This window comes from Mytilus galloprovincialis, chromosome 13 (genome assembly GCF_965363235.1).
Source record: "Mytilus galloprovincialis chromosome 13, xbMytGall1.hap1.1, whole genome shotgun sequence".
Classification (NCBI taxonomy): domain Eukaryota; kingdom Metazoa; phylum Mollusca; class Bivalvia; order Mytilida; family Mytilidae; genus Mytilus; species Mytilus galloprovincialis.
In genome coordinates this window covers 65,499,273-65,514,685 of record NC_134850.1, presented here as the reverse complement: position 1 = coordinate 65,514,685, position 15,413 = coordinate 65,499,273, and the positions used below count along the sequence as shown (strand labels likewise).

General features: G+C 30.1%; 1 long non-coding RNA gene across 1 annotated transcript; it reads left to right on the top strand.

Moving 5' to 3' along the window:
- The first annotated feature begins 7,889 nt into the window (after positions 1-7,889).
- Positions 7,890-11,311, top strand: LOC143056839 (uncharacterized). The gene is made up of 5 exons (XR_012972534.1): positions 7,890-7,994; positions 8,831-9,036; positions 9,526-9,592; positions 9,905-9,976; positions 10,958-11,311. It is a non-coding gene; the product is annotated as an uncharacterized LOC143056839 (long non-coding RNA).
- Positions 11,312-15,413: the final 4,102 nt, after the last annotated feature.

The window sequence follows — 15,413 nt, the reverse complement described above, 5'->3', positions numbered from 1 at the left end:
CAAGTTGAAAGAATATAGATAAGAAGGTATGTTAAGTTATCATAAGATACAAATGATCTCATCTTTGTTTAATTCAGTCGAAGGGTATCAAAGGGAACAGCAGTGTCGTTAATCAAAAATAGTCCAAGAACGCCTTGTCGAAAAAACAAAAATACAATAGAAAACAGACAAACAACAGTAACAAACACAACATAAAAAAATTAAAGACTGAGGAGTTGCTCCATATGGGTGAGCAGATCCTGCTCCACATGTGGCAACTGTCATGTCTCTCGTGCGATAAAAAACAAGGCAATAAAATGTCGATTTCACAAGACAATTTTTCTTTTAAGATTGTCGTCAACAGTTTATGAAGACCAGTTCGATATCATTGGACTGTGTAAAATTGTTAATATATGTTATGAATAAATATTATTTCGACTCTTTCATATTCAAATATTAGTTGGTTCAAACAGCTGTTTGAATTATTCATTGTGAGTTTGATATTTTTTAGAAGTGAAACTTGGTCTTACATGTTTCCTTTTTGAACAACAATATAAACTTATGACTTTGGATAAGTTTGAGCGCGCGCTTTTTTTTTTGACAGAAAATTAATTCATTTTATCAAATCAACTGTTATCAAATGTCTATAAAAAAAATCAATCACCAAAACAGACAGTACCATTATCACATGTTACAAATGTTACTTAAAAAAAATAGGAACTTATCATTTTAAGCCTTTTATTGTTTAAACTAAAACTGATCTTTAATTCTACTAACTCAATATTCTTGTTTTGTATAATCATCTTTAATAAAAGCAACAGTAGTATACTGCTATTCGAAATTCATAAACCGTTTGAGAAAAAAACATATCCGGATTTTATTGACATTGACAATAAACAGGGAATTAGTTAACCCTCATATGATTCTAATGTTGACTTAAACAGTAAAATTTGTTCTAGTTACCAGCAACGTTTAACGTTGTACGAAAGTACTTGCTGTCAGTTGTAATAAGATAATGAAAATAGAAAATAACAGCAATCAATGCTAAAGTGTACATATGATAAAACAAATAAAAATATTAAATACCTTGTACAAATGTTCTGTCTGTAGATCTTTGACGGTGGTATATGTCACTTTATCCCTGTTATGAAGACCAGTAGCCACTCAAAGTTTATATACATTGCCCACAGTGGAGGTGGACTGTCATTATATCTAATAATGGAGAAAATTACTTTTAAATGACTTTTTCTGTTAAATGTCATTATACCAAAATTTGAAAATAAATGTTATAATTCGTCACATTAACCCAAATATAAAAGTTCATCACAAATTACAAGCATTTAATTTTTTGATGAGCAATGATTTTTACATATCGTCGAAATGTAGTAAATATCATGTCTTTTTCAAAATATAGTAAAAGGTATGAGTCACTGGGCTTTTTTTTCTTGCTTCGGATCGTGGAAAAATTGTCAGCTTTTGTAAAGATTTTTTTTATAGATAAAAATGAAAACTGCAGCTTAGAATTCAAAGTTAAAATATGAAAAGATAGCTATTGTAGTGTTGTGTCGTTGTTCTCCTTTTATATTTATGCGTTTCCGTCAGTTTTAGTTTGTTACCCCGATTTTGTTTTTTTTTTGTCCCTGGATTTATGAGTTTGAACAGCGGTATACTACTGTTGCCTTTATTTATAGGATGCTTTCCGATAAGAAAAGGGGAAAATAGGGTTACTTGTTTAGTTGTCATGCTTCATTACAATAGAGGTAAATTCACAACACATTATTTTACAAAAACCGCTTTATCTAAATTATCTCGCCTAATATCTGAGTTATCTTCCCTTAAATCTGAGATACCTCCCATTTTGTGGCAAAGTTGAAAAAAAAGTAATTAAAAAAAGGACAGAACAAATGTTAGAAACAAATACTCAACCATTAGTTTTGATATTTGAGAAAATCTACTTTCAGACATATAGAAGACTCATGCCCAAAGAAGGCATACATGATTTTGATTAGTTAAATTAAAACAAAAACAAAAACAAACATTCCAAAGACAATGATAATCTTAAAACGGTTATAGATATGAGAGTCTGGATGGTTTTTTTTTATTTCGTTGTTTTCCCTTTTTTTCTATTCTTGAAGCTTTTTATCCATTATTTTCTATTCTTTATATGTTAGCACCTCATTATTATCTACTCTTTATTTTTTGGCCTAATTTTTCTCCTTCTGTTAACCTCCATCCACCGCCTCCACTATCATCAATCTCAATTTTGAAGGATTTTTTTTAATTTGCGAATAAGTGTAGCTTCATCTATCCCGTTTCATTATCCAAGTGACAGTTTTTTTGGAAGTGCTGTATAATGTTGAATGTATTCACTAACATTTGATTTTTTATTTATTCATTTTAAAGATTGTAAGTAGAAGCTCACAAATGTTTACATATGATAACTTTACGGGATGTATAAAAATAAAATAAACAAAATGTACTTGTTATTGTCAAAATGTCAAATGTCAAAAATGAGGCCGAATGAAATTATGCAAGCAAGCAATGATGACATTTTAATATAATATGCTTTAATTAGACTCATTTGACTATAAATTATCCTAAATTGACCATCTAATTGGACATTATATTCTACAACTCCTCCATGGTATGGTAACACGACCGTTCAGTACCCTCTTTGCATATTCTGTCTACAATTATCTGAAGATAAAGAGACAGCCTATCAATCATCCTCTTCAAAATAAAAGTTCAAATATGCAAATTATTAATATAAAATTATACTCCTAGATTATTATGATAATTTGTAACACCTACACCCACTGAAAAGCCGCGTTGATGAAATATAAAAAGTCTCAATGTTATCCAGCTTAATCCTGAATATATTTATTGGCTCTCATTCGATCTTTTTTACCCCTGTTTGAGTAACACCAAAACAATACTGATGATAGAATTCAATCTAAGCATATAGTTATCAAAGAAATATTAAGTTCATCAAATGACCATTAACAATAGACAATGCAATATACAATCTGTAAGCTCTATATCTTCACTGTGTATATCTTCAACAGAATTTTCACGATGTTAATGGGTTTTTTTTTCTGTACGATTTTATTCCACTACAAAAGAAAATTAACTACATGAAGAATTTCTCCAATTTGTATATTTTTTGTTGTATAATTTGCTAAGTCAAAATGATCAGTTAAATGGTCTAGTTTATAAACCAATAAAATCCTTTAAAAAGTCATTAAATCCTATAGTATTGAACCCTGTATGTATACATTTTGCTATTTGATGACAAATTAATTAGTTCTATAAACACATATTTCTTTTAATTTTATACGCATTTATTTATTTTGATGAACATTTTTTTTTCGAACAATTTATTTATGTGCTATGCATATATATATTCTATGTCATGACCAAATAGATTGATTCTATAAATATAAATATCTCTATAAACATACACTCGATTTTACGTTGTGAATAAAAGAACGTTTGACACTCCATAAAACTGTTTGTACAGATCATTTATCTAACGAATATCAAATTTCAAAACAGTCGAAAAATCTCATTGTAATTTTATTTGCTGTAACGAAAAAGGAAAGTATGCTAGATATACTTACTGGAAATGTGAGGATATGATTGAAGCTTTAAATTTTCTACTAGATAATATTTATGTACGTTTCGGCGATAAAGAGTATCGTCAGGTAGTAGGTATTCCTAAGGGCACTAACTGTGCCCCTTTAATAGCAGATTTATTTCAATATTGCAATGAATCTCAGTTTATGACCAAACTCAGTAAAGACCCATCATTGTTATATTTGGTTGATACATTCAAAAATACCTACCGTTATCTGGATGATATTTTTTCGTTGAATAATCCAGAGTTCTCTAAATATATTTCCGAAATTTACCCAAAAGAACTTACTTCAACTAAATCTAACATAAACAGCAGCAGTTGTCCTTTTCTTCATTCTAAAATTTACGACAAAAGAGACGATTTTTCATTTCCTATTGTTAATTTTCATTTTTTAGACGGCGATGTGCCTTTGGCTCCATCATACCATACGGTGTTTATATATCCCAACTCGTTTGGTTTGCCCGTAGGTGTTCTGATCTGATAGATTTTAACAAACGTAATCAATGCATCACTGGGAAATTATTGTGTCAGGGATTTCGTTACCATGAATTACTTAAACTTTTACTAAACTTTTTTCATAAAAACAAAGATTTGATTAGTAAATTTGGCTGCACCTGTAGAAAACTTATGTAAAAATGGTATTTCACATCCTAAATTTTACGGTAATATTGTACTTAAAGCGAGGAAATCACTATGTGATCCGTTTAAACTCATCGAACCTTTAAACAAACTTATAGTAAGGGTTATCGTACCAATATTTTAATTAGATCTCTGAATTTAGTTTACATTGACATTAATATCGATTTTGTCATTACCAAATTAAAACATAACTAAAACTTCTTTTGAGGCGGGATGTATAGAGACCCAGACACGTTAATTTGTATCTCTGTAGAAGTTGCTCCTCACTATCCTACTACCTATCGATACATTTATTTTTGGCATTGCACAAGTCATGTCTTCTCTGACTGTTCATGACGTTAAAATACTAAATCTCTTGGATGTGTTTTAGTTCATTTTAGTCTTTGATGCATGATTTTTTATTATTAATTGTTTTTGGCTTTTAACTAGCTGTCAGTAACTGAGTACTCTCAAATCGTATTTTCTTGTTAATTCGACCTGTTGATACTGTTTATAATGCTTTTTTGTTATTTTATATTAATATGGATCTTGTCTATATACCAGCTTTGATTATTTGGAATATCTTCTAATTTTCACTTCTTCATTCTACATTTGTATAAACTTCAAGATTTACCTGTATTATTAAAACCGTTATTTTTTTTTCAAAAGTGATTATTTTTGAGGGGTTAAATATTTCACAGTGGTGTCTTGCAACGGCTTTGTTTGGACTTGTTTGTTTGCTTTTTGGCGTTGAATGTGTGTCCCTAATATTTTATTAACTGTGCATTTGCAGTCAGATATCGCAGATCAAATTTATTCGTTCATAGTGTGTTAATTTACATTTTTTGATTGAGTTAAGCCTGCCAATTGATATTTTATCGTTTGTTATCATAGGTTGTGATCTTATGCTATTTTTTCAGAAACAGGGAGAAGGTTGGGTACCATTAAAACGTTTAATTCCGATGCAAATGTTTGCACCTGTCCTAAGTCAGGAATCTGATGTACAGTAGTTGGCGTTTGTTTATGTAATTTATACATGTTTCTCGTTTCTCGTTTTTTTATATAGATTAGACCCTTGGTTTTCCCGTTTGAATGGTTTTACACTAGTACATGTAATTTTAGGGCCCTTTAAAGCTTGTTGTTAGGTGTGAATCAAGGCTCCGTGTTGAAGGCCGTATATTTTTCCTATAATGGTTTACTTTTATAAATTGTTATTTGGATGGAGAGTTGTCTCATTGGCACTCACACCATATCTTCCTATATCTATCTACAATTACAAAGAGTTCAATAGAATTAAAATTCATCTTTAGAATAAACCCAAAATATACTGATGTAGATTTCAGAGAAAAATATTATGTCATTTTGATGACATTTTCGGAGTAAAAGTTAGCAGGTAACATTATTCACAGTTTTAAATATCTTTTAGTATCACCACAAGCTGTTGTTTTGCTTGAAATATGACATTTGATCAAACATTAATATATAGCATTAAGTTAAAATATACAAATTAACCAATATCAAGAATATAGAATTATCGTTTGTACTATTTCAACTTTACAATATGTATTACGGCTACTGTAAGCTAGACTCTTAGTGTTAAGTATATAAATTAGTATCTTCTCAATTTCACAATTTGAAATCACGGTACTTTTCTCTGGAAACAAAACTCTATAATTTAAGTTAAAACGTGTTTTCAGAGACAAGTGCGTGTGTTTGATATGTGTAAGAACTAAAATAAAGATTGCAAATGTGTTATACGACAAACCATAGAGAAACTTGTGGCAGATGTTGGACATTTATAACAATGGAAAATAAAAATCGTCTAATTATTGACCTGATGTAAAGAAAAAGTCAAATCACAAAAATACCTTTGCAAAAGACACATCCACACACATTGTGAACAACTTTACCAGAGGTATCTCTATCTTAATGATTTTTTTCTGAATGATTTTATTCTACTATCAAAAAAATGGTAAATATTTAAGTACATGCATGTGAAAATTTCTCAAAACTATTTTTGTTATAATTTGCTAAGAAAAAAATAACAAATATGACATCACATCACAGGAAAAGTGGTCCTTAATCTTGAATAGACATAATATTATTTGGAATAAAATATACAGACTTCCGTTTTACATTACTAAAAACTCAAAATTACAGTGGCTCCAATATAGGATTTTGGGAACTAATAAATTACTCTACAAAATTAAAGTCTCACAAAACAATAAATGCACTTTCTGTTCGCACTCAATAGAAACTATTGAACACATATTCTGGACATGTCCAAAAGTTTTTGATGTTTGGGAAGAACTTAATAAATGGATATATTCAAAAGTCCAAATTAAACTACCACTTAATTTAGATATTGTCTTATTTGGGATATTAGAAAAAACGGAAAAAACTGCATAAGAAATCTCATAATACAATTAACTAAATACTATATATACAAAACAAAAATGCAATGTGGACAAGTAAATAGTGTAGCCTTAAAAAATTATCTTAAAGAAAATTTGTTTATTGAAAAAATAATATTTTATAAAATAAACCACTGCAAAGAGCGTACACCTGCTGGAACCCCTGGCTCCAACTAATAAAATGATTTTATAAGTTAACTTTCACGTATACAAATATCTACCCAATCCATGCTACCTCAGATTAAGATTTTCTATTTTTTTTTAATTATTATTAATAATTATTATATGTTTATAGAAGGATTCAAAATATCAACTTTATGCACTTGTCTCGATTTTGCTGATGTACTATGAACTTATTTAATATTGTTAATATACATGTAGTTCTTTGCCAATAAACACATTACAAAAAAAAATTGCTAAGTCAAAATGGTCAGTCAAATGGTCCAGTTTATACACCCAAAAATTCCTTTTAAACGTCGTTTAATCCTGTGATATTGATAATATTTTAATGAGCAACTCATTATTTTTATGAACAATTATTAGTTTTTGAGCTTATATATATTTTGTTTCATGAACACATAGATATATTATTTCAATATATATTTTTTATGAACATATATTCGATTTAACAAACTCTTTTAGAATATTCAATAATTTTTTAGTGAATATTACAAATTTGCCATGCCATAATAACATGTTTGTACACTTTATTTTAAGGTGACTTCCGATACTAAGGGAGATAACAACATTTTACTGATGTAAAACTGGTTCCCGTTTAAAAATTTAGGATATATCGCCTGTATATCTAGGTCACGGTAACAGTTCCGATGTCGTCTGTTGTCAACGTGTGTAAACAACTTCCAAGTTACAGCTCATCGCTCAGAAGAAAGGAAGGTTTATCATAAAGGATAAATGCATGCGTTCTTTAAAAATAAAAAATATGAATAGCTTCAGCCTGAAAGTTCACACAGTCTTAAATGATTCTCAACTTATAATATCATATGATATAAGTTTTTGAGAGTTGGAGAAATTCGGCGTCCGATCACAGACAGTGATGTTTCGTTTGACGGAACCTGGAAAGAAGGTCGACGGCTAGCTCTGATGATCACCTAGCGCAGAATATGTTTGTTAAGATACAAAACTGTCCCCTACGGATACTGTCTGTGAACGGAAATACGACCTTCAAGGCTTGGACCAGGAGGTGGAGGCCGTGGAGCATTTTGTCCATACCATATCGTTGTACATGTAGCTGCAGTGCATGTAACCTGCATATCATGTGTCACAGTGTAGAAACGAGGGGGAAAATGGGACTGGTGGATTTGTTATCAATTCAAAAGCTGCACATGGTAAGAGAGTTCGATTTTCTCTTTATTTATATATTCTCTTTAGACTTTACACATTTTACTGGTTGGAGAAGGTGTATGGTTTCATGTCTTGAATAAATGAACCTGCCCCACACCTCTCTTTTTCTTTCTTTAATTCCCCTCTATTATGGTCTGGGGTTTATGTGGTTTGAGGGTAAAAAGCTTTATTTTGAGGGGAAGTGCTGCCCAAATTTTTTATGAAGCTGGACTTAGTAATTTTTCTGGAATTTTGCCCCTGGAAGTTATTTATCATTTTTGCAATGTACACAAAGACATCTATACATAAGGGGCTTTTTAGTTTTTCATCCAAAAGGAGAGGATTATTTTGTAAATACTTATTTGGTAGCAATTATATAACCATAAATAAAATTAGAATTGAAAAAGTAAACAATTGCAGTCACAATGATTCATTCACAAAAATAATGTTTTACAAACTCAAAATATTAGTTTTCTTTATTTTATAATCAGAATTTTCATATTAAGTCATCTTTTGCATGTGATCAGAGACCAAGTGGTCGGAAACCTTACATATTTAGTCATTTAGAATGATGTGTAGAATGCAGGATAATGCATGAAGGCAAAAAAGAAAATTAAGAAGGGGGGCACCCACCCTCAATGCACATTATTAGAAATAAATGTGAGTCTGTGATCTATAAGAATAAAGGTAAACATGAATTCACAATCATATTATATAAATATAAATTGAAAAAATCAATTGTATATTCCAAATAAAATTATGAACTCAAGTCTAAATAGTTTATAGTTTATCTAATTAACCAATACATGTGCAGACTGACATTTCATATCATATTTTTCAGGAATGATACATGCAGGAATTTGTGCCACACATTTCAACAATTTCCTTAATGGATTGAATGTACTGTCTGTGAATTCATCAGCCATACTTAAAGAAAAAGGAGAATTAAACTGGAAAGAAAATATTTGCAGTTGCAAAAGAATCCTGTAAATAAATTCAAAAGAAGAAACAGTTTTAAACATGGTTAATTTAATGAATAATTGGAAGGTAATTAAACCTTTAGTCATATAATTCATAAATTTTCCTAAGTAGATATAAAGTATAATGAGGACCATAATTATATTCATATTTGCACTTAAAGCAGTCATAAAAATGAATTAACAGATCTTGGTAATAATTTCAAGTTTAGGGTCAATATTTCAAATCAATTTTGTGGTAAAGCATTGTTATATATACTTGAAGACTTTCATGTATAGAACATGACAGAATTTGTTTCAACAAAAATATTGAACTAGAATTAGTAACATATGTATAATTTATTAAATGAAATCTATATTAATGTATAATTTCAACAAATTTAATGAAACCTATTTGGTTTTGAAAGCCTTTATACATGTTATACATATTATTATTAAAAATTTCATTGTTAACAGCCTGAGTTTCCAGTTAATTTTAAATGTAATATGTTTTAGCTATAGTATTTGAACACTGCATGCACTTTCATTTATATATATTTGTTATCACTTTTTTCATTAGGTTGAAGCTAGTTATGTTGCAGAATTGCAAATGTTTGGTACTGGTTGAAACTATGAAAGTAATACAGGTAAATTTAAAGAATTTAGACTTTAACTTTATTAATAGAAAAGATATTCCCAAATGTCAAGGTGAAAGTGGACATTGTAGATTCTAAACACCCATGTGAAAGCAACAGTCTTCTATGGTGAGAGGATGCCATACTTAGCTCTTGTTATTATATGGAATATGGCTTTTTTTTATCATTATTTTCACTATTTTGATATTGAACAACCAACATTGATAAAAAGTAATATAAAACTCTCACTTTTTATGAATCCTATATTATCTGATTATATTAATTTACTTATTTAATTTTTGTTATATTTGTTATCAATTGTAGGTCTCATGGTCATCATTTAACAGCAGGTTATTAGCAGCGGTTTTGTAGAAAAATGAAGGATGACTGTCAATGGTAAATACATACATTTTAGGATAATTACATGTAGTTACCTTTGAAAAAAAACTTAGGTTCCATTTGAGACTTTTAATCTGATAATGGTGTTTTGCAGGCATTTATAACATTTCTTTTTGGACAATATATTTAGTAGACTCAACTATAAAATGTAGGATCATGTAAACTTGTACACAGATGTCACTGACCTACATTTTCCACTTCACTGACTTTGGTTACATTAAACATCCAATTTCATATACAACAAATGTATATCTCAGCAACTAAAAGGTGTCAGATCATGCAAACTTATATATACACTCTCAGAGTCTCAGTAAGTAACTCAGCTTCCAGGCAAAAGAAGGTCACAGTGATCCACATTTTACACTATTGATTTGTACTTTATTTTATAATTTAAATACAAAGTATATTATCAAGACTGCCACTGGTTCTTATGTGCCACAATTCTGACAATGAAGATAACTATGTGATGTAGATAACTTATGTTTATTTCAAACTTGGTCACATGCTGTATATATGTAAATTTTTACCAAAAAGAACAGTTCAACTGTTTTGATTTAAGGTACACATATATGGTAAAGGTTACACCTATTAAATATACATGTATACCTTGAATTTATTTGCATTGGACCCTATAATGCTCCCTATATTATTTATATTGTCAATTATTGCATTCAAAATTGCCATTGTTCACAAAACAAAAACCACTAAAAAGGATGGCCATCATATGCAAAAGCAATATAAAATGCATACCCATCAGCTGACCTAATTATTGCAATCACTTCAAAAACCTGGCCATATATCATATTATAAAACTCTTAATGAGTACCTTTGTTAGTCAGGTATAATATAATCTTTTTAAATTGATGTTGTAATGCATGATTGGATTAATTTTGCACTCACTGAAATATTATAGAGATTTAGTAGTTTATTAGTATATATTACACCTTTTCATTACAAATAAATAAATTAAACTTTCAGGTAAATGCAGCAACAGAATGTTCCCCTGGAAAATTTACGTAGAAAATTTGGGAAAGTATGAATAAGAAATTAGAGAGGCAAACAGATAACCAGAAAACAAAGATTTTGAAAGAAAAGAATTGCCACTAATAGTAATATGCTATATCTGACTGGGAGCAACATGTACTATTCAATATGGAAGGATTGATAATTTTGACTGAGAACACAGTGAACTCTAATAATGCTATGACTATCAATAAGTACTTGACTGAATCAGAGGAGTAAACTATTTACACATTTGTAAATATAACAGTTATATGTTTGCTTGATTATTGAGGCATTCAAAATAAAGAAAGTTGAAAAACCTTTGAAAAAGTTATAATTTCATCATTTTTTGGTTATGTTACTATGACAACTGAAATATATAATGTATTATCATTATGCTTCATCAAACTTTAATCATTAATTGTGGAAAAGGTGACAAAGTCTTTTTTAATCCATTTACTTGCATGACTGTTACCTATGAATCGATAATTTAAAAAAAAATATATTTGGTGATTTTTGCTAACTTCTGAGTAATTTATTTTGCTCATTTAAGACCACAGTAATGCTAATATAAGCTGCATTACAATGTATCATAATATTTGTTTACATTTACATAGAAGCCACGTGTTGTTGGTCTGAAATCATGGTATTTGATCTGCCATTGTCTGTTAGGTTGTTAATCTTGCACATCAGAACAATGCAAAAACTTGAATTTTCCAACTTCATGTCCTGTTGCCATGGTAACCGTTGTTCATAGAAACCAAAAAATTGTTCTCATTTGATTGCCTTGTGAAACTGTATTATTCTGTGTTAGTTTAACAAAGGATATGACAACATATGACACACTTTGATCACCGATGATGAAAGATATACAAAAAACTGCTGTTGATCACTGTTTCGTTAGGGGTCACAAAAACATTTTTCTCGCAAAAAATAGTCTGGTGACCCATATTTTTTTTTATTTCTTTTTAAAGCTCATTATTATGACCATCTTATGTCAAATTTAAAAAAATATTCATTGGACCATTTTTTTGGAAATTTAAGAAAATTAGAAATTTTTAACAAAATCTGTGTTTTTTTTTGTGGAGCAGTGTTGATAAAATTAGAGACGAAATCAATGAAAATGAATAAAACTGCCATTATTTGTGTTTTATTTACATTTTAAATAATAATTTTGTAATAAATGAAGAACAAACCCTTCAAAATACTTTCAAAGGCTTGAAAAAAATCCAGAGTTTCTACATCAGGTATGTATTTATGCATACACGTGATGTACCAACTTTGGTGACCGTTACCATGGAAACGAGTCTGGTGACATACTATTTTTAACTCAAATTTTCATAGAGGCCATTGCATAGTATATGTATGCAAATTTTAAGAAAAATTCAATGGTGAAAAAAAATTTGCTATATCTGTAGGGATCCACCTTAACAAATATCAAATAACAAAACAATCTACAATAATCAATAGAATTAAAATTCAAGTGACAAATAAACCCAATATCCTAATGAAGATTTCACAGAAAAATAATATGCTATGTTGATGACATCAGCGCAGTAAGTTAGCATGTGTTACATTATACACAGTTTTAAATATCTTTTGGTATCGCCACAAGCTGTTGTTTTGGCTTGAAATATGACATTTGATGAAACATTTATATACTATATGTTATTTGGTTTTATTTACACAGTAACCAATATACAATGTTTGTCGATGGTTTATGTGTAACATATTTGTTTTTCGATCATTTTATTACATAAGTTAAGCCGTTCGTTTACTCGTTTAAATTGTTTCACAATGTAATTTCGAGGCCTTTTATAGCTGATTATGCGGTTTAGGCTTTGTTCATTGTTGACTGCCGTACGGTAACCTATAGTTGTTAATTTCTGAGTCATTTGGTCTCTTGTGAAGAGTTGTCTCACATCTTATTTTTTTACAATTATTGTTTGTATTGTTTAATTTAATTTTTTTTATTACGGCTACACTTCTAGTGTAAAGTATACACATTAAAAAGTTATCAAAGGTACCAGGATTATAATTTAGTACGCCAGACGCGCGTTTCATCTACATAAGACTCATCAGTGACGCTCATATCAAAATATTTGTAAAGCCAAACAGGTAAATAGTTGAAGAGCATTGAGGATCCAAAATTCCAAAAAGTTGTGCCAAATACGGCTTAGGTAATCTATGCCTGGGATGAAAAAATCCTTAGTTTTCGAAAAATTCAAAGTTTTGTAAACAGATAATTTATAAAAATGACCACATTATTGATATTCATGTCAACACCGAAGTGTTGACTACTGGGCTGGTGATACCCTCGGGGACGAAACGTCCACCAGCAGTGGCATCGACCCAGTGGTGTAAAAGTTATCAAAGGTACCAGGATTATAATTTAGTACGCGAGACGCGCGTTTAATATATTGTAAATTTAACAATTTAAAATCACAGGCACTTGTTTTCAGGGAGAATTGCCTGTGTTTGCTATGTGCTTGGAATAAAATAAAGACTCTAAATGTGTTATAGGAACAAAACATAGAGAAACTTATGGGAGATGAAGGACGCTTACTACAATCGAACATAGAAATCGCCCAACTATTGACTTTACCTCTGATATTCAAAGAAAAACCTAATTTAACAAAAATATCAAACATCGAGGATAAATCAAAACGAAAGTCCTTAATCCCTTAGCAAAATCAAAAGACGCATACACACTGTTAATAAATTGGTGGATGCATACATTTATTTTGAAAAACACTGAACAATAGAAAACAATGCAAGAATAATGACTTGTTTTTTTACAAAATGCAATATACAAAATAAAGTGACGTGTTAGTTTTAATTTTTCAAAGAATTAAATGACAAAAATACTGAACGCCGAGGAAAATTCGAAACGAGAAGCTCTCCACTCAAAAGACAAAATCAAAAGCTGAAACACACCTAACGAATGAATAACAATTGTCATATTCCTCACTTGGCACAAACTGGAGGATTAAACAGGTTTTATAGCTAGCTAAATCTCTCTCTTGTATAGCAGTCTCATAAACTTTAACTATATTGAAACGTTGTGTGAACAAAACAAAGAGTACCGAGTCATGGCAAATATAGGCTACATAATATTCATGAAGACAACTTTAAAAATACTATAACAAGTTTCATAAGATGATAAACAACGTCAGTATCTAGAATCTATACTTCAAGACGTCATGTGCTATTTGTGAAGCTGATACTGGTGTTTTTTTAAATGGTTGTCTTTCAGTACTTCTACAACGAATTGAGCCCTTTTCAACCAAGTGCTGTCCCCGGTGAATGAGAGGGTTGAGCGCTCACAAACATGTATAACCCCACTACTTTATGTACGTGCATGTCTCAAGTTAGCAGCTTGTAGTTCAGTGGTTTTTCGTAAGTTCATGTCTGTCATATTTGTGTTCCGTATTGTTTTGTTTTGTAATTATTTAGGCCGTCATTTTCTCAATTGGTTCGTTACGCATTTATTGTCGTCGGCGCTACACGGTATTGGTTTTGCTCATTATTGAAAGCCGTACATACAGTTGGCGTTAATTGCTTACGTCCACTTCATTTGATCATTTACGGACAGTTGTCTAAAGGGTATTCATAACACATCTCCTTATGTGCATACATGTTATATTTTGTTTTATTTCATTTCAATCTATACCATATTTTAACCATAAAAAGTAAATGCCTAACTGTCCCTGTAGATCAGTGGATGTCTGTCATATATGTTTTTCTTATAAATAGTTTTGTTATGAATTAGGCTGTTAGTTTCCTCATTTAAATTGCAAAGTGTTTTTCTTGTCGGGCCTTTTATAGCCGATTATGCGATGTTCATATTATTCATTGTTGAAGGTCGTAAGGATGGCTTTAACTGCTTACATCCACTTCATTTGAACTTTAGTGGATAGTTGTCTAAAGGAAAATCATATCACATCTCCTGATTTCTATATATGTCAACCGTTCTTATGTTTCTTCTCGATATATTTCAAAACTGACTTAAATAAAGGCAACAGTAGTAAACTGCTGTTTAAAAGTCATAAATCGACTGAGAGAAAACAAATCCGGGTTATAAACTAAAAACGAGGGAAACACATCAACTATAACTATACGAGATATCACAAAGACAACATAATTTTATTGAAAGTTTCTCAATCATATACTAACGTAGTGAAACAATCGGAATCCAACGAACTAAAACAAATGGAAAGGTTAACATCATGTATCATAACTTATGAACTCTGAAGGGGTATAAATAGTAAATGACAAATCGACAAATATTATAAACGTTAATTAGACAACAACCCAACAACACAAATGCAAAAACAAACAAAAAAGAATTGCAGGATAACATGTGTGCGTTTACCATACATGGTATATAGTGGAGATATGTTATGTGGATAGGTGATGAAGTAGTGTGCGT